This window comes from Hydra vulgaris, chromosome 12 (genome assembly GCF_038396675.1).
Source record: "Hydra vulgaris chromosome 12, alternate assembly HydraT2T_AEP".
NCBI lineage: Eukaryota > Metazoa > Cnidaria > Hydrozoa > Anthoathecata > Hydridae > Hydra > Hydra vulgaris.
Window position 1 is genome coordinate 72941785 of NC_088931.1, and position 19384 is coordinate 72961168.

Here is a 19384-nt window from a genome sequence, read left to right on the forward strand (position 1 = left end):
AATCGGTTGACATTAGAGCATGTTGGGAATTGTATTCTCTTGTCAACGGAACTTGAAAAATTTGGAATTTGACGCATTCAGACAAGAAAAAACTATGCTGATACGAATAAGTTACGCAATCTTTTGTATCCATTAAAAACTTTTTTTAGTATAAATATAATTTTCCTTGATCACGTATTTGTCTCTCGCTAAAGGTACTTCACTGGGCCCTTCTTCTGGAAATTCGTACCTGCTTTTCAGATGCCACCACGTCCCTGTAGTAAACTTAAAAGTAAAAAAAAAAAAAAAATTCCGTTCATGCTTACAACAAAACGCTTTTTATTTTAAATGTGTTATGATTTAATTATTTTTAATGTTGAACATTTTAAAAATACAAACACATTTAAAATAAAACGTGTTTTATTGTCACTTAGAACGGATATGAACGGAAAGTTGAAATAAAACTCAAAACCGAATACAAATGTTTTTAGCTAAGTTCGACTATTGCTAATGCACGAAAGAACAGAATCCGGTTAAAGTCGTGTAGTTATAATTGTAATAACAAAAAAGATAAGAATACTATTAAGTTGTAAATGGGTGATAGTTTTATAGCTCACAGTGGTGGTCGTCACCATTGTTATAGTTTTTTTGAAGACTTAATGCAATGCGTTAAAAAAGAAGGTGTAGATAAAGTACTTTACAAGTGTCACGAAAAGAGAGAAGACTACTTTGAATGTATGCTGGGAAACAAGAAGGTGATCTCTTATTTATGTACAGTTTTGCATTAAACTGTCAGCTTTTTTTAAGGATAGCTAAATCTGCATTTATTTATTGCACTTTACAGAAATTAAAACAACATTTATTATTCTGTGTATTTTTATAATTACAATTTAAATAACAATATGACATAATGTGTTGCATAATTTATTTAATACTTTTGTATTTATTGTAAAAATAACAGGTATTATTTAAATATCTGTTTTCCTCATTACAAGATTAGTAACTCATAAAGTAGCAAAAGATTTTTTGAAGTTTTTTCATTAAAAAAAGCAAACAGAAAACTACAAGATCTTACAATACAGTATTTGAGCACTTGCCCCAACACCATCTGATTGCCATAAAATATTTGGAATCATTAAATAAAGCCAATAAAGCTTTTTAACATCAGTGAAGGCAATTTACCAAGGAGAACAAGTTAATTTTCTTTGTGTTGAGCTAGTGTGTTACCCTGTGTGTACTGAAGCCCTGTGGTGTAAAAAGATGTATTGTGTGCTTCTGCCATGCATTTGTTTTATCAATTGAATCAAGTGTGATTCTAGTATGTTTCTGTAGGTATATGAATTGATTTGACAATTATAAAGCTCACATGTACCATGTTTTGTGTGGTAAAATCATTATTATGTATCTGCTAAGTCTCCACCACTTTGTTGTCTCACTTGTATATAGTATTTGCAATATATCTTAGTTGCGAATCTATATATATATTTATATATATATATATATAAATATATATATATATATATATTTATATATATATATATTTATATATATATATATATATATATATGAATATATATATATATATATATATATATATATATATATATATATATATATATATATATATATATATATATGTATATATATATTTTTTGTTATTCACCTCCTCAAGGCCGAGAAGGCCACTATAGATGAGGAGGCTACTTAATAGTGGTTATAACCCTCTCTCAACTCTATAACTCCGAAACACGAACCTTGACAAATTCCAGTCTCGCATATATATATATATATATATATATATATATATATATATATATATATATATATATATATATATATATATATTATATATATATATATATATGTATATATATATATATATATATATATATGTATATATATATATATATATATATATATATATATATATATATATATATATATATATATATATATATATATATATATATATGCAAGACCGGAATTTTTTTTTTATTACTTGAGGGTTAGGTTGGGGCTGCCTGCCCCAACCAAACCCTCAGTCCATGTAGCAGCACTCTGTTACGAGTTAGGCTATTTGTCAATCGATGTAGCAGTACTCTGTTGCGAGTCAGGCTGTTGTTTAGTCGATGTAGCAACACTCCCTTGTAGCAGCAGGTTATAAGATATTTGATGTAGCAGCACTTCCTTGTAGCAGCAGGCTTTATAGAAATAAAAGTATTTTATTTAAAAAAACTAAAAAAAAAAACATTGTTTATATTTTTAAAAACATTCAGGTCAATTAAATTTGTGTTATTGCGGGTTTTTTTTAAAAACAATTAATTTACAATTAAATTAATGGTTTTAACTTTATGCCAATACAGAAATGTTGGACAAAAGTCAAAAGTAATTAAAAGTGACATATTTGTTGTCAAAATAATCATTTTTTACCTTAACGTACTCCCAAATGCAACAATTTATAGAATTGAAAAAAAAGTGATTCTTATGCCAACAAATACGTCACTTTTAATTACTTTTGACTTTCGTCCAACATTTGTGTGTTGTCAGAAAGTTAAAACCATTAATTTAATTACAAATTAATCGTTTAAAAAAAAAACTGCAAAAACGCAAATTTATTTGACCAGAATGTTTTTAAAAACAATCTGAGTGTTTTTAAAACATTCTGAAAGTTTTTAATAATATAAACAATGTTTTTATTTTTATTTTTTTAATAAAATGTTTTTATTTTTCAGGGCTCAAATTAAGCGTATCGCGATTACTTTTGGCACCTTTGCGATTAGTTTTTTCTTAAAATTTGCTTTTTCGCGATCTTTCTTTTTTTCGTGATTATTCTTTTTTTATTTTAGAAGATTGATACTCTATTCGATTGATACTCTAATATTTAGTGTTCTTTTACAGTATAAAACTGCAGTGACTTCTGTAACGATAATTTTTTTTTTAAAGCGGAGCATAGAGTAAAAGAAAGAAAAATAAAAGATTTAGAAAATCAATTAGCAAAAATGTTCAAATGCAGGAAAAAGACCGATTGTTTAAGGAAGAAAAAAATTTATAAAAAACAAACAATTAAATACCTATTCGAATCAAGAAATAAAAGATTTTGATTGAAAAAAGAAATAAAAGTTAATTGATTGAAAAGTCACTTTCTTAACTCGAATTCTCAAGGGCTTTATTCCGATTTAGCTCATTCATTATGAAAAAATTTAATGATATTTTTATAAGTTTATTTTGCGAAGAATAGTGGAAGGCAATATAGACTCTAAATAGTTATTAAAAAAAAACTTTAAAGTTTGTTAGTACACCTAATTTTAAATTAATAGCAATTAATGGATACAGATAAGGACCACAGATGCAGATTATCTACAGTTAAAAAGTGGGAAAAACATTTTAATTGCGAGTTAGAATACGATTTAAATGGAAATGAAGTTATAAGATTAAGATGCAGTTTATGTAAACAATTTGAAAAACGGATAAGTCTAACAAAGTTGTTTTCCATGACCTGGATCAAACCAGGAACAATATCAATAAAAAAAGATTCACTGGTATCGCACTTAAGCGGTGCGCAACATAAAGAGGCCATGCGAATTCATCAACAAATAGCATTATGTTCAGTTTCATTATCTAACCATGTTATTCATAATACTCCAATCAGGCGTGGTTTATGTAAAATGGCCGTAAAAGACGCTGACTCGTTACGGAAAAAATTTAATATTGCGTATTACTTGGCAAAACTTAAATCAAAAATCAAAAAAAGTATTAGATCGTAAAAGATTATATTATTTAGACACATTTTTTTCTTTCGCTCTATTTTATTGAATGAAAAAAGTGAACGCTAACTTTTATTAAAAAATACATTGAATGAAAAGCAATAGATAGAAATATCATGGGAATTTGATAAGGTTACTTAGATAAGAAAACTTATTTAATAAGAATTTAATTATCATTCTTGTTTGTGATAGTGCGGCTTTTCGTGAAAATGTTAAGTTTTAACATTTTATCACAATAATGTTTTCGTCATTTTTAATAGTTTTTTATAACTGTTTCAAATTTATAGATCGTTTAGTTAGAGTTTTAAATAATTTTTTTTACTGTTAAAAATTTATAGAAAATTAAATATTCTGGTTGTTTTAAAAGTTTAAAATATGTAAATAAAATAGAAAATGAAATAATTAATTAAAAGAAGATTATATCAAGTTCATTGATTTTACAAAAATACAGCCGTTAGATTTAATGCAATATAATAATAGTAATAATGTAAATTATAACTAAAGCTACTTTACAACCGCTGAACGTAAATGTTATGACATCTTATGCAAAAATGAGACTTATTATATGCTATTATAGATAAGTTAAAATAAATAATGCCCCTCCCCTCCGGCGGGAGTGGAGGAGGGGTTATGAGCAACAAAAAAATCGCGATTAGATTTTTTAAGTTAATTCAAGCCCTGCTTTTATTTATTTTTACTGTAAATCATGCACAGAGTGTTGCTACATCGACTATCTTATAGCCTGACTCGCAACGGAGTGCTGCTACATCGACTGACAAATAGCCTGACTCGCAATGGAGTGCTGCTACATTGACTGACAAGTAGTCTGACTCGCAACGGAGTGTTGCTACATCAACTATCTTATAGCCTGACCCGCAAGGGAGTGCTGCTACATCGACTGAGGGTTTGGTTGGGGCAGGCAGTCTATCAAGTGATAAAAGAAAAATTCCAGTCTTGCATTTTAATTTTTACTTTTTGTCAACAAAATACGGAAAAACTTTATATATATATATATAAATATATATATATATAGATATATATATATATATATATATATATATACATATATATATATATATATATATATATATATATATATATATATATATATATATATAAATATATATATATATATGTATATATATTAGTGATGTACCGATAATACTTTTTTGGCCGATGCCGATACCGATGCCGATGGATCGGAAAAGGCCGATACCGATGCCGATACCGATGAATTAACTAACTATTAAAGTTTTGAACATATAAAGCCATAGAGCTTTAAATTGGGTAAATTTTTTCATGTAATCCATACTGGTAAACAAATACTTGGACCCAAATAAATAAACTTGCCTGTAAACAAAGTCAAAATAAACAATTTTTCTAAAAATTCTAAGTGATGCATAAAGTTTAGATTATTTATTATTTAATAATTATCAAAATGCAGGATAAAAGTATTAAAATGCCATCGGTAATGCATATCGGTAAATTAATAAAAAAAGGCCGATGCCGATACCGATTCCGATTGTACAAAAAGTGGCCGATTAAGCCGATGCCGATTAATCGGTACATCACTAATATATATACATATATATATATATATATATATATATATATATATATATATATATATATATATATATATATATATATATATATATATATATATATATATATATATATATATATATATATATATATATAGAGTGTTAGCCAGGAAAAAAATTGGAATTTTAAGTGCATCCAAAAAAACAAAAGGCCATTACATTTTTAAATTGCTTCTCTTCTTTGTTTGATATAGTAGAGAGAAAACAAGAACAAAAGATAATTGCTTGCAGTTAAAGTTTTAATGAATGAATTATTAAATTTATTCATTGAAACTTTGATCTATTTGAATTACATATATTGCTTGTAAATGAAGTTTTAAAAGGCTTAAATGATTAGTTACATATATTGTCTTTATTTATTTTTATTTTTATTTTTAAATTATAAATGTAAAAAAAAAAGCTAAATAGTATTTAATTTTTAACAAAACATTTTTGACGATTTCCAGGATTCTTTTGTAACTTTTCAAATTACTAAAACAATTTTTCAATTGAGGAGTCGTCAATCAAAATGTTTTTATCGGCAGTTGTCAATGATGACTGTTGATAAAGACACTATACATTATATGTAGGATTGCCGGAATTCTTATCATTAGCTAAGAATTCTTATCATTAGATTGCCATAATTTTTATCATTAGATAAATTTAAAAGTTAAAAAACTTATTTAAATCAATAGCTTTTAAATATAAGTTAAATGAAAGTTTTCAAAATCTTCAAAACTTTTAATCAAAAAACTTGGTTGGCTTGCCAATTTCCGTCAAATATAATATTTTTTAAAAGAACTTTTGTTGCAATATGCTACTTTAATTTAAATAAGTAACAAAGACATTTAAGGAACAGAGCGAGATTCTTTCACCGCACAAGGGCAGCAACTAAATTTAATCAACATTTTTGAATATCTAGTAAATTAGGTATTTAAATAAAAAAAAATTTTTTTTCAACTTACAAATATAATTAAATATCTACATAAATTTTGTATTTGTAAATTTAAAAAAAAAAATAATTTTGTATTTATAAATATTGGTTAATGTTTTCTAATATTATAATATTATTTGATTATCTTCTTTTATGTTTTATGCAAATATAACAAAGGTAATATGTTTCATTGCAAGTTTTATTTTTGATTTTTTTTTTTGTTGGTTTTTTCGGTTTACTTTACCAGCTAATTTATTTTACCGAAAGTATTAATAAATCTTTTATTAAAAAAACGTTATTAATTTATTTTAAAGTATAATAATTATTAATATGCAAAGATCTTTGTAACTTTCCTAGCTTAAGATAAACAGTAAAAATGTAAATAAAGAGTTTTTGAATAATAAAATTAAATTAATAAAAAATTATTAAACAAATTGAAAAATCTTAACTAAAGAATAACTGGCGTCAAATAAAAATTAAAAAAAAGTTTTTTTCAATTTTTGAATGAATGATCTTGCTTGTTGATGATGACTTGTTTTTACACATGAAAAAATCGATCAACTTAATTCATTTCCTCGATGTGCATACTAATTGCGTTTTTTACTCGTCTAGCGCAACACCATAAATCTAAGACTGGTTTAATTTTTTTTTACGATGATTTTAAGAACCTTTGGGAATTTTAAACCAATTGGGAATACTCCATTATACGCAGTACCATCAAGCTTTCTAACACTCTGATATACACACATATATATATACACATCTACGTAAATATATATGTGTGTGTATATGTATATATATATATATATATGCATATATGTGTATATACGTATATATATATATGTATATATATATATACGTATATATATATATACATATATGCATATATATACATGTATATATATATACATATATGTATATATACATATATATATATATATATATATATATATATATAACACATGTATGTATATATACATATATATACATATATTTATATATATACATGTATATATATACATATATGTATATATATACATATATGTATATATACATACATATATATACATACATATATATATATATATACATATGTGTGTGTATATATATATATATATTTATATATATATATATATATATATATATATATATATATATATATATATGTATATATATATATATATATATATATATATATATATATATATATATATATATAAATATATATATATATATGTACATACATATATGTATATATATACAAGTTTTTGGGGAAAGCGTGTGCAGTCTCACGCCTTGTTTGTCCATGTTTAAAGTAATTTTTTGGACAACTTGACCATGTTTTTATATAGAAACCATTTTAAGAATTTGCTGCAAAAAAAAGCTATAAGAAACTACAGAGAATAAAATAGCAATATTCAAAGAAAGGTATTTAATTACATTTGACGGAAATTGGCAAGCCAACCAAGTTTTTTGATTAAAAGTTTTGAAGATTTTGAAAACTTTCATTTAACTTATATTTAAAAGCTATTGATTTAAATAAGTTTTTTAACTTTTAAATTTATCTAATGATAAAAATTATGGCAATCTAATGATAAGAATACTATATGAAATTGAAAATCTAAATAAAAAGAATTAAAAAATTAAAAAAAGTAAAACTTTGTCAAAAAAAAAATATATACCTAAATATTTTACTGTTTTTGTTATCTTTTTGTTTAGGGCCTTTGTTATTTTCCACTTCCAAAATTAATACAAGTTGAAGAAAATAGCAAATAAGAATATATATAGAAAATAAAAACATTTTTTGATATACAATTTATTTGTGACTTTTGTCAGTCTGTATATTAAGGAAACACCTTATTATTTGTGCTAGAAATATGGACAATTTTAAAATTTGTTTTTCAAATGTTTTTGCTAAACTTTACTGTTTTAATTTATGCACTGGAAAGCAAGAAAACTTATTCTATTTGTTTGTAAAATTTTTGTTAATTTTTTAACAAGTTTTTCATGTAAAAAATAAAGTCATTAATACTAATATTCAAATATTCAAATATAAAATATTTGGTTGTTTTCACTACCCTTATTGAAATAGTCTGCACTTTCGTTGGATTCTCCAAAATGTGCGTTTAAACCCGATAGTATATTTCCTGATGAACTATTGTTATTGATGATGCTCCAAAAGCTTGTGGGCTAGTGCTTTGTAATTTAATAAACTTTTTTAGCGAAATTTTTAAGAGCCTATTTAAAACTTTTTTTTAAGTTTTTAATTTTTTAAAATTAAAAACACTTTTTCAAACAGCAATTGTTATGGGATCGTCCATAAATAACACAACACAAAATATTTTTAAAAAACAGAAATAGGAGATAACAAGCTCTTTTATGTGGCAATTTTCATTTAACTTAATGGGCTATTTTATTATTTTTTTAAAATTAGGACTCTGCAAGGTAAAACTTTTGATCTTTTTTGTTTTGTTTATTGTGAAAGTTTGCATTATGTAATTCATGGACGATCTCTAGTATTAACGTATTAACATTTATATTAACGTTGGAAATTTGGCTATATAAAGGAAACAATTTCAGACAGGCATCAAGTGTGGTAAATACATTGATACAATTAAACAACAAAATTCTTTTATTTGAATTTTTCCTCTATTACAAAGTTTATTATTCAAATAATATTTTTTACACATAAATAGCAAACAAATAAATTTATTTTCTTATTTTCCTATTATATAATTATTAAGAAAAAATGTCAAATATTTAAACAAGTAATATTTTTAAAAATAAAAACATTTTTAAAAGTAAAAAGACATGAAAACTAATAAAACATAAGAAAAAAATTAACAAAATTTCACATAGCTCTAGCATACATAGCAAATTAGTTTCTTAATTGTACGGGCAGATAAAATTGTGAATAAATTGCATACCAAAACTTTCAATTATTAAATTGTTATAAAATATATTTTTTTCTTCAACTTGTATTGAATTCGGTAGCTAAAAGTAACAACCACCCTAAAAAAACAAATACAAAAGTTATGTAGAAGAAAAAAAAAATTTTAATTTTCTTTTTTCAAGTTATTAAATTTTTCTAGTTTATTTAATTAAAATCTGATATTTTGTTACAATTTTGTTTTCTTTTTAAAAATTGTTCTTTTCTCAGTAGATAAGTTTAGCTTTTTGCCACAAATTATTGAAACACTTAAAAAGTTAAAAGATGTGAACTGTCATGGTCAGTGTGTCTAAAAAATTACTTTAAACATGAATGAACAAGGCATGTAACCACACGCGCTTTCCAGAAAGGCTTATATATATATATATATATATATATATATATATATATATATATATATATATATATATATATATATATATATATATATATATGTATATATACATATATTCATCTATATGTATTTATAAACATAGCGTAAATTTCAATCCAAGATGAAATATTTATTTCATTAGTAGGGTTTGTCAAGATTTAGGCAGTCCCAGCCATAACCCCTGACCAGGCTCTGGCTATGGTTTATCAAACCTGGCCCCAGCCCCAGTCAAATATTAGCCCCGGTTGTCTACTACTATCAAAATGAGATATTTCAATGATATCACTTGTCAACTCCCATGTTTTCATTGTTTTTTGCACACAAGTTTGCATATTTCAACTAAAACTGATTATTGTATGTGAATTAAAATTTACATGCAAATAATTCAGTATTTGCATGTAAATTTAGATTTAAAATATTGCAAGTTAATATTTGATGGTTTTTTTGTAATAAAAATATTTTTTTTAATATTAAATTGAATAATTCAAGCATCACAAATACTTAGTAATTCTATAAATTAAAGCTGTAGTTAGCTATTAAAGTTGTAATTAGTTAAAATTAAAGCTGTAATTAGCTAAAATAATTATTTGTGATGCGTCATACATGTGTAATTGAACAGCCTAGTTTAAAAAGTTATGTCAGAAAATGTTTCTTTTGAGAAAATTGAGCTTAAAGATTAAAAGTGGTTCTGAATTCAAGTGAAACATTGTATTTCATTTATGTTTGCTGAGATGTGTTTACAACAGACTGATATTTAACCATAAAATGTTGATGTTTTAAATTTTCTTTTTAGAGAGATATTTGACTATATAATGACTTAAGACTTTTTTTTGTTTGGTATTTTTCTCCCAGTTATTGACTTTTTTTTGTTTGGTAATTTACCCCCAGTTATTAATTTCTTGTTTGTTTGGTATTTTCACCTAATTTTTTAGTTTTTATTTGCATTATTAATACCATACTAGCAGTCTGGACCCTAAAATTAATATTTTTTTCCGACTTCAACTCCCCTCCCACCTCTTATTGCTTATGAGTTTTGATGTAGAAACTCTTAGGTGCTTAAGGGGGGAAGGGGCGTTTGGCGTATGTTTATTAATTTTTATTTAAAAATCAATAAATGTTTATTAAAAAAAATTGTTTCTTTTAAGTGTGCAGAGTTATGTAATTAAGTAGAGGCGTTAATATCTCAAATCTCTCCATCATAGATAAAGAAGGTGTTATCCTAACAATTTTCTACATGTATTTTCATGTTTTAAGACATTTTTTGAAAATTAAAAAACCTATTTATTAGATTTTAGAAATATTTTAGCAGTAGTGATCTGTGAAATGGGCCGTGGGAGTTTGTTTTTGCACGTACCATTTATATACTGATCTCGTTTGTAGTCTATTTATTTCAATAGGGGTTAGTATATGGTGGAAAATAATGATAGAAATATTTTCGGTTCTCAAATGTATTAAGCCATTCTTATCTGTTTATTGTACAGGCAATTAAAGTGTATATATTTGCAACCAAAATTAAAACATAATTAATGTCAATTTAGTTCTCTAAAACGCCCAAATATGTCATAAATCTAAAAGTAAAGAAATTGAAATATAAAAAAATATATAAATACATTAAAAAAAAACCCCAGGATATCGATATACCTGTTATCGAAAAGCGGTTGCCACATAATACCAGTTGTTGTCAGTGGTTTTGTTAGGGGGTGTGGTCTGCACCAGGTGACACCATAAGAGGGGTGATGCTAAAATGAATAAAAAGCAAATATGCCAGAATTTTTTTCTAAAGTTTCTGTTTTTTTTTTAGAAATTTCTAGGTATAGAGGACTTTTTAGTTTTAGTCTAGAGAAGTGACACCAAAAGTTTACCGCTCTGGGTGACACCAACCTCAGCGATGCCACTGGTTGTTGGTATTGCCAAATAGGGTAATATAATATTAAAGAGATCACAACTTAAAAGAAATCACAGCATTTGTTACAATAGCAGTTTCCATTAAAAAAATTAGATCCAAAATTTATTGCCAATAGTGGTGTTGCTTAAATATCTATCAATATAGTTATGCAATAGTAAATAAAGTTAATTAAAACAAAAACAAAAAATTTATATCACAAAATTAGAAAACAGATAAACTTTATGATAAGATCTTTTTGCAATGGTTTCAAAATAATTGTTAAAAAACTATTATGTTTAAAAGTGCTAACCTATTAACACCAGTAAAGAAAAAACAAAACAAATTGTGCAATAAACAAATGTAACAGTTTGCTATTTTTATAAATATTTAAAAGCAAAAGGTTGTCTTGGCTTTTAGTGAATGATTAGAAGCAATGAGTTCCAGTACTGAAACTAGTTATTTCTATTTATTATTTTTTATGATTTAAAACGATAAATAAGGAGTTACTTGACTATATTTAGTTACTCTCCAAACTTTTAGCATATGTATAAAATGTGAGACTAAATAATACATTTTTCTTTTACTAAAGCTGCTGTTTTTTCTAAAGGTAAAACTTAAAATTTTGTTTTAAAAAATATTTTGTTTACGTCTTATAAACATAAAAACTTTAATTACGCTAGGTTACCCTTCGTTGCTGACTTTCCACAATGATGTTCAACGTTAAGTTAATTTATTTAGTGTACAAGTGTACAATTTTTTAAATGTTTTAGTTAAGAACAAATCATGCATGTGCATTTTTCCGCCAACCAATCATTGATTTTTTTTAGAAGTAATGTTTTGAAAAGTTCTATTTTTAAGATAAATTACTTATAACCTTTTTTCAAAAAATTTGTATTAAAATACATAATTTAAAATTTATTCTATTAAGGTGCCAAAAAAATTTTTTCAGACTCCTAAATGTTTAGCGACAGGCCTGTATATATATACATAAAAATATATATACATATACATAAAATTTTATATATAAATACATTAAGTTTTAAATATATGTACGCAAAATTTTATATATATCAGGGCCTATTCTAGGAAAAAAGTTCGGACGGCAGCGGTACCCCCTCATTCCGGCAAACTTAAGCAGAAAAAATGGTGTTTTTTTCGTGAAAAAAACAATATTTGCTGTAAATAATGTTAAAAAAAAAAAGCCCTAAAATTTTAATTTGGGCAGCCCAAATATGGTTGGCACTATTGAAAACAGTCTAGAATAGTCCCTGTATATATATATGTATATATATACACATTAAAAAATATATATACATAAAATATGTAAATGTATAAATATATATAAATGTATAAATAAAAAATATATGCCATCATAAAAATTATATAAAAAGGATGAGGAGAATACTCTTTTTTACGTAGGAGAGCGCATCAAAAAAAAAATTTTTTTTAAATAAGTTTCAGTGCTGTACTCACTTATGAAAAAAAGAATATTCTGGTCAGCGTTTATATCTTTACATATATATACAAACACACAAACTTATTTTTAGCAGGCATTCTAAAAAAAAAATTGTGTATATATGTATTTATACAAAAAGATTTAATAATGGTTAAAAGTTTTATCCTGATTAAGAATTGTATAAAAACATAGGTCATAGAATGCTAATAAGTAATTTTATTCTTGAAGCTTTATTTTTGATTTGAAAATCTAATGATATGATTATCACTTATATTAATTCTGTTAATTTTATTAAATTTACTTTAAAAAGAAACAATTTAATTTTTATATTAAACTTACGGAAATTTGTCAAGCACATCAAAGTGTAGAAATCAAACAGAAAACTCACAATGTTTGACAGGTTTTATTGAAATACGTGAGCACCTGGTGCTTTCAAAAAAAAGTTACTTGATTGGATAAAATAAGACAATTTAATTTTATTATTTCAGCACACACGTTTTTTATTATATAAAATGTTTTATGAATACAATTTCGTTATGGTCCCAAATATATGCATACTAACTTGCCTATTAATTATGGGCAATTAGATTTGTTAATACCATATTTTTACCACATTAGATTTGTTAAAAATTTAATTGATGCATCTTCTTATGCAGTAATAGAAATTAAAAAATAATTTTATAGACGAAATTTTATAGATAATTAGAAATAATAATAAAAATAGAATATTAAAAGAATGTTTTGTAAATACACAAAATTTAATATTAAAGTCTTCAAGAATTAAATTATTTTTTTATGTATTATTAGAAAAAAAGTCTGAAGAAAAAGTAATGAATACCTACAAAGAAACAATACAAAGAAAAGTTATAAGCTACAAAGCTACAAAGTTATAAGCTATAAGTCATTAAGTTACAATAAGCTACTTTAAGTTATTACAATACTTTAATAAGCTATTTTATGTTACTTCAATAAGTTACTTACAATGAGCTGCAAGGTTATAGGTTATAATGTATAAAAAGTTATAAGCTCTAAAAGCTACAAAGAAAAGTTATAAAACTGACAAATAACTTTCAAATATCTAAATTCATTTATATCTCATTTTATATTCATTTATATTTAACTCATTCTTTTTTAGTTACTTTTTACTTTTTACTTACTTTCTTCATCTGTTTTCCTGTATTAAGTATTTCTATAAAAACCTAGTTAAAATTATTGATTTCAAAAAAGTTATATACTTTTCTGAAATCAATAATTTTAACTAGGGGAGTTCTATCATCCATCATGTTCTCCATTGTGTGCACACAATACTTTGCAAATAAGCAAACAAATACCAATTTTTGTTTTGTTAAAACAGTTATCCAAAAATAATTGTAATTTAAAAAATAATTTTGTGAACAGTTTTCTCGTATTATCAAGAAATTACTCCATTTGCTCCATTTGCAGCAAAATGTTCAGCATCAATACACATTTTTGCATGGTCGATTTCTGAAAAATTTCATGGACACACTTGTGTAGCTTAAGTTGTCTTTTGTAATACTTATTTTTGATATTAGCTAAAGGTAGAGGCAAACTTTTTTCAAAATCCATACAAAGTACTAATGTACCCGTGCTTTTTTTAGTGACTTATGAAGATTCATAAATTTGAATATTAAAAAATATCATTTGCTTTTGTCTGGAGTTTCTTAGTGGTATTAGTATCATTATTGGATTCAGCTGTCTTGCTTTGAGCATAATATTTTTCAGAAGTATTTAAGTATTTAACAAATGTTAATTCTGGGAAATCCAAATTTGATAATAAATTTATAGTTAAAGTTTCAAGATATAAATTGTACTTGCAAAGTTTTTTTAAATCTTGATTTTCATTTATAAATTGCCTATACATTGCAGGAATATTAGGTTGCAGAACATTTATTGAGGCATCAAAGTATTTAGTATGCTTATTGTCTTTTTTGCTTTAGTGGTTATCATGAGCTGGAAACTTAAAATGTGGTCACAAACACGTTTTTTTGTACTTTTTTATGTATATTTTTTTGTTTATTATGTTTTGATGTTGTCATGTTTACCTCTTACCTCTACATCCTGTTTTTGGGGCTTTGGTGAATATTGTTGTCAGATTTAACAGATACGCAGTTACGCAAGTAGGCATTCTGAGGCTCTTGATCTTTTAAATCAGCAAAAATACTTTTTTCCTTTTCTATAAACACCACCAGGTATTTACAATCTGCTATAAAAGCCTCTCTGTTCAGTTTTTCTTTATCACCATATGAGGTGTGCGCCTCCAATAAAGTACCTTAAAATATATTAATAAAAAAGAACCATCATTACCACCAAATTGTTTCAATTCTTCACAAATATTCATGGCCTTTGACTTTAGGTTTTGGCATCCCTTCACTCAATCACCTTTCTTTTGTACTTTATTTTTCTTTTTTTTAAGACTTAAGTTATACTAACTCTTGATTTATATAACTTAGTAAAAAACTTGATACCTTATTTTATTTCATTATATAAAGCTTTATTTTTTAAATATTTTCCTTTCATTAGTTAAAAAAAAAATAAAAATTTTGGACTTCCCTTCTTTCACACAAATTAACAAACTACTACAGGGCCAATGACACGGGTTTCGAAGTGGGGGGCACAATTGTAAATTATTTAAAAAAGTCTTAAATATCAAGAATTTTCTCAACAACAAAAAAAAAGGTTCTTTAGAAAAAAAGGTTGGAGGCAGGCAGGTTCTTGGGCCTTGATTATTGACATATCAAAGGGTATAGATAAGGTCTGGCATACTGATCTTCTCCATTAACTTGCATAAAATCTCCATAAGTTATTGAATCATCTTTTTTTAACCAGAGTATGAAACTTGTCCTTGTTGGATATCATTCTCCCTCTTTTCTAGTAACTTCTGGCGTACTACAAGGTTCAATCCTTGGTTCTATATTGTTTCTCATCTATATTAACCATTTTCCTGATATTTTTACCTTTAAAGTGGTTCAATTTGCTGATGACGTAACTATATACTTTGTTCTTGACAAAAAGTCATCATTTCTTGACCTGGCAGTGGCTTGTGAATTTTAACCCAAACAAAACTCATCTATTTACTACTAATATTTATTGCAGTATATATACTATTCCTATATTGATGAGTGTTAAAATTCTTGGTAAGTCCTTTATGTTATCTCAGATTATCATTCACTACTGACGTAAAGATATAGAATTTATTACAAAGTTAGCATCGGCTAAAGTTACCATTCTTTACCAAAGAAAATTTGCAAATGGACTTGCTCTAGTTGCTAAGTTTGGGACTCTGTCTTTTTAATGCAAAGTTGCATCTCTTTCCATTTTCTATAAATACTATCATGGTCACTAGAGTGGTCATTAAAACAATTATATAAAAATTTTAAAAATAGTCATTTTATAAAAAACATTGAGAAAAAAAATTATAATAAAATTTTTTTTTGTAAAAATGCATATTTTCAGTTTAAATAATGTCATTTTCTAGGCAGTGAAATCTAAAATAATAATTTTTTTTATAAAATGATGACTATTTTTAAAATTTTTATATAATTTTGCTTCTTTTGAGACCCAACATTATATACTTTTGAAAAACTATTTTTCTGATAATTATAGGGACCTATTTGATGTTTAAGGGTCTTGAGCTACCCCTAAAAATATTTTTTTTTTCAAAATTTTTTTAATTCTAGTATTTTTCTTTATATAAAACACATTTAGAGGGTGAGAGCAGACATTTAAAAAAAAGTCGTTTTAATGGACACCCTAATGGTCACTACTCAAATGAGCTATCATCTCTTGTCCCATCAACCAAAACTCAATCTCGTGTGACTCATTATTTTATTTACATCCTTTTACTGTTCCTTCATGCTTGATAGACTTTTATTCTTCTAGTTTTTTTCTTGAACATTTTGGACATTAGAACATCAATGCTTTAGAATCCTCTACCATCTTCTGGTTTCCTACATACACTTTACAAGTCTTATGTAAGTTGCTTTCTGGCTCTTTAACTCTTTTCATTGTTTTCTGTTAATTGCCAACTTAGTCACTAGCAGTGAAAAAAAAAGGGACTTTTTTAAAAAAAAAAATTTTTTAATGCAATATTATTTACATAGTACATCAATAAAAACCAGAAAAAAACGTGCACTTTTTAGTTTCATTTTGATAAAAATATGACTTTTTTGAAGTTTAATAGTGCATGCGCAAATTTTAAGTATTTTTTTGGTAATCTCTTATAAAAACTAATTTTGCTGACTCTTTAATTTCATAGATTAGCAGGAACCTGAATTTCTAGAATTAACCTGGCTTGAGAATTAGTTTATGATTTAATGCTGTTTGCTCGTTCAAAATAAATTCCATGAAAAGCCAAAAGAGAAGCATTTCCCTATTTCTGTTATTTATTTATTTTTTTTTCATAGTACTTGTGCTCACTGTGTCATAAATTGATCCACCGGTTGTACTTTATCCAGATTTAAAAAAGTATGCCATCATATAGGTATTTGTTGGGAAATTAAAAATTAAACATTTTAAAAATTCAGGGGTGGATTTTTAAATAAGGAGGGGGGGGGGGAAACAAACTAAAGAGTTTATAAAACTCTTTAGTTTGTTTTTCCCAGCATACACAACAAAAACTTTTTATATTCATTTTTATTTTGCTAAAATTATAGCAATATCATGAGTTTCAATGCAAGTTTTTAATATTTAAGAAATTGATTAAAGCAATCAAAATATTCAAATTTTAAAGCAATATACACGCAAAAAATTATCAATTAAACAAAATTTAATGCAACATTTAGTAAAACCTATAACTAGTTCATACTTATGGTATTTACTAATGGTAAAAAAAGTTGACGAAAAGTAAAACTTCTATTTTAATATTTTGGGCTTTAAAGTTTCTAGTCTTTATTTGGCATAAGAAAGAGTCAAAAAACATCCCATAAGATGCCAGTCTCTGTACCTTGCAAGGATCGCAGCGTATGTTTTTTTTCCTGGGAAAAGTAAAGGGGGGGATGTAAATTAAATTTTTAAATACGTTTGTATATTTGATGCTAAATTTATGTTTTATAATAAAATTTAACAAGTGGCGGGCCAAGGCCCCTTGACCCTTTTATTATCAATATTTTTACTTTTTATGACAGTGTGCTAGCTGTTAAAGCACGTATTAACAATATTCACATGAAAAAAAATGTTAAGGGCTCCTTTTTTGCTTTTATCACATAAGTTTTATCATAAAAACTATTTTTTATTAAAGATGACCTCAATCTCCATAAAAATGTGTATAAAAGAAGTTTAAACTTTTTTATTATTATATTGTAAGGGAGAGATGCCACGATACAATATTATTTTATAATAAAGTAAATTTTATTTCATATCAATTTTTATATTTCTTTTTTTAATTATTATCTTTTGTCATAGAGAACACGCGTTCATAAGATACTCAAACAACGCGATCAATTGATAAAAGAAGGAAAGTATCCAATACAATAGTGAGAAAACGAAATAACGCATGAAAGTTAAATTAAAAATTTCAAAGTGTTAAAGGGCAAACTACTAATGCAAGATTTTGTTTTTGAATTTTCTTCATGTAAATTAAAAGAAAAAAAATGTTGAAAAGTTACTTTTTTATCTTTGATTTAACTTTAATATGTTAAAAACCATTTAAACTTCGTGATTAGGCCTTCGAGTTCAATCGAATTACTACCTAAAGATCACTTGATCTAGTTGATCAACTGGATTGCTGAAGTTTGTCGAGTATTCAATCTAATACGAAATGATTCAAATTGAGAAGCCGTGGCGCAGTGGAGCAACCAGGGCGTTATAATAGAGTGTTTGCTACGGAATCAATAGGCTTAAGGTCCGATTATTGCTTTGACAATATTTGGTACATTGGCAAGGAAGGCGCCATGAAGTTTTTTGTTAAATGATTTTCCTCAGTGTTGTGACTAGATCGTTAGGTCTTTATGGATCACCTTAATAATCAAAATATATTAATAACAAATAATCAATCCTATATACTATATAAAAATATTTTAAAAAGAAGTGATACGAATTCCACCCCCAACTTTGGGTTGATTTGTTTGTGATAGATTTGAAAATATGCTAATGAGTTTTTATTTAAATTAATACAATATAATACAATAATCTGCAATGAGAAAAAATTAAATTTCTCATAAAGTCTGTCTAGCCGACTTTAGCAGATGCCTGTTTGGCGACAATGAACTTGTCATATCAGCTCTTGAACTCGTTGACGCTTCTTGAATCGATAACTTGATTTGGCAACTTATTCCATAAGAATACAATCCTGTTTGTAAAGAAGTAATATCTAGGTTGGTTTCTTGTAAATTGTCTCGACAGTCTCAATTTAGAGGCTCTAACATTACTTGCAGGTCCTTGTGCTAAAAGGGAATGTGGTATGGCATTGATAGGAAACCAATTTACTTCATTAAACCCCTTA

The 19384-nt window shown here is 25.7% G+C and overlaps 1 long non-coding RNA gene across 1 annotated transcript; it reads left to right on the plus strand.

Moving 5' to 3' along the window:
- Nucleotides 1–468: 468 nt before the first annotated feature.
- LOC101236188 (uncharacterized) lies at nucleotides 469–18547 on the plus strand. Its single transcript, XR_010642686.1, has 2 exons — nucleotides 469–734; nucleotides 18346–18547. It is a non-coding gene; the product is annotated as an uncharacterized LOC101236188 (long non-coding RNA).
- The last annotated feature ends 837 nt before the right edge of the window (nucleotides 18548–19384 follow it).